This window comes from Coenobita brevimanus, chromosome 91, assembly GCF_032717465.1.
Source record: "Coenobita brevimanus isolate Jiangsu-jjx chromosome 91, ASM3271746v2, whole genome shotgun sequence".
NCBI classification, from domain to species: Eukaryota; Metazoa; Arthropoda; class Malacostraca; order Decapoda; family Coenobitidae; genus Coenobita; species Coenobita brevimanus.
In genome coordinates, this window is record NC_137044.1 from 12,180,566 (window position 1) to 12,182,970 (window position 2,405).

The following is a 2,405-nucleotide window of genomic DNA, read 5'->3' on the forward strand; positions in this document are numbered from 1 at the left end:
TCTCAGTATTTGTCTTCATCTATCCTTATTCCTCTCATTATTTCTGTCTTCCTCTGTCCCTATTCCTCATTATTTCTGTCTTCATCTATCCCTATTCCACTCATTATTTCTGTCTTCCTCTGTCCCTGTTCTCATTATTTCTGTCTTCCTCTGTCCCTGTTCTCATTATTTCTGTCTTCCTCTATCCCTATTCCTCATTATTTCTGTCTTCATCTACCCCTGTTCTTCTCAATATTTTTCTCTTCATCTATCCATTTTATTCCATTTTCTATTTTAATTATCCTTTTTCTTCTTATTTTTCAACTTTCGTCCTCTGTTCTTCTTCCTCTTGTTATTAATTTCTTTTTCAGCCTGTCCTTCTCCCTCGTGCGTCTCTCCTCGTCCTAAAGTATTTTCCTGTTTACTTCCTCCATTAACCGTCTTCCCTGCATCCTTATAAGGTTGTAGTCCCCTCCCCTCCCCTCCCCTCCCCTCCCCTCCCCTCCCCCACCTCACCTCCTTCTCATCCTCTCCTTCCCTCCCCTCCTCTTCCATCACCTCCTCTTCCATCACCTCCCCCTCTCCTTCTCTACCTTCCTTTCCTCCTTCCCTGCCCCTCTCTCTCCCTTATTTCCTAACCATCACCTACAGCCTCTGTCTCTTCTCCTCCTCGTTCTCCCCTTCTCATTCTCCCTGTCCTTCTCCCTCTCTCTCTCTTCCCCTTCTTCTCCCCCTCTCTCTCCTGTCCTCCTCCCCTTCCTGTTCCTCTCTTCCTCCCTTTCGTGCTGTTCTGATTTTTTCTTTGCATTTTCTTTAAGTTTTTATTTTTTTTCTCCTTAACTCGTATCTTACCGTTTCTCTGATTATCATTTCATTTCTCTCTTACTTTCTTCCTAGGCCATTTCCCCCCCCCCTCTCTCTCTCTCTCTCTCTCTCTCTCTCTCTACCCCTCCTTCATCCCCTCACCCCGTTTATTCCATCCTTCATAGTCACCCTCTCTCTTTCTCTCTTCCGCTCTCTTCCACTACTCTCTTCCACTCTTTACGTAACCCTCCCGTCCCCTTCCTGCTCTCTCTTCCACCCCTAACACAGACCGATGTAACCTCAGGTACGAAGTCGTGGCTTTTAATTCTCTCTCTATGGTGTGTGTGTGTGTGTGTGTGTGTGTGTGTGTGTGTGTGTGTGTGAGAGAGAGAGAGAGATGGAAGAGTAGAAGAATGGATGAAAGAGGGTGGAAGTGGAGGATGGAAGTATGGAAGGATGTGTAAGAGGGTGGATAGAGGAATGGAAGGTAGAAGTTTTAAAAGGAAAGGAATAGAAAAGTTACGTGCGGTGAAGTGGAGAGTGGAAGCATGAAAGAGTGGAAGAGGGTATGTAAGAAGTGGAGGTGGGACAGGAAGGGTGGAGGACATAAACAGGTGGACGTGGGAGTGTGGAAGAGGAAGGGTTAAGATGCAAAAGTGGACCTTCACCTCTCCATCCCATCCTACCAGCTACCTCATCCATCCATCCCATCCTACCAACTACCTCATCCATCCATCCCATCCTACCAACTACCTCATCCATCCATCCATCCTTCCATCCATCCCATCCATCCTACCCTTTCATCCATCCATTCATCCATTCCCTCCTCCATCCATCCATTCTTCCATCCTTCCTTTCTTCCATCCATCCATCCATCCATCCATCCATCCATCCATCCATCCTCCCATCCTCTCATCTATTCAACTAGTTTCTATTTTTTTTCCTTCCATCCCCATTTTCTAAGTATTTTAACTCTTTCCCCTGGGCATACTTCATCTCCTCCTCCTCCTCCTCCTCCTCTTGATTAATCATTAGTACGTTCTGTAGTTTTTGTTATTGTTTTTTGCTTTTTTTTTTTTCCTTCTTTCGCTCCGGCCACTGCATCCTTCAGGGCCATAATTTTCTCTCCCTTTTATTATTTCCTTTATTCTCTCTCTCTCTCTCTCTCTCTCTCTCTCTCTCTCTCTCTCTCTCTCTCTCTCTCTCTCTCGTCCATTCACCCTCCATTCGTCCTTCCTTTCCCACCCCTTCCTCGCTCTTTCCTTCCCTCATCCTTCGCCCTTGTACCCTCCCTCTTTTCGCCCTCCCTCCTCTTCTTTACGCCCACTCCCTCCCTCTCCTACTCCCTCCCTCCCATCCATCCTTCCTCTCTGTCCCTGCAACCTCACTCCCTCCTTCGTTCCCAACCATTCCCTCTTCCTTTCCTTCCCCACTCTCTCTCTTCCCTCCCTTCCCTTTCTTCCCTTCCTTTTCGACCATTCCCTTCCCCTTCCCTCCCACTCCTCCTTTCCCTTCCTTCTTCCCTTCCATTTCTCTCCTTCCCGTACCTTTTCTCCCCTCTCGCCACCCTTCTGTCTTTCTCTCATCCTTCTTTTCCTTTCTCCCTTCCTTCTTTTCCTTTC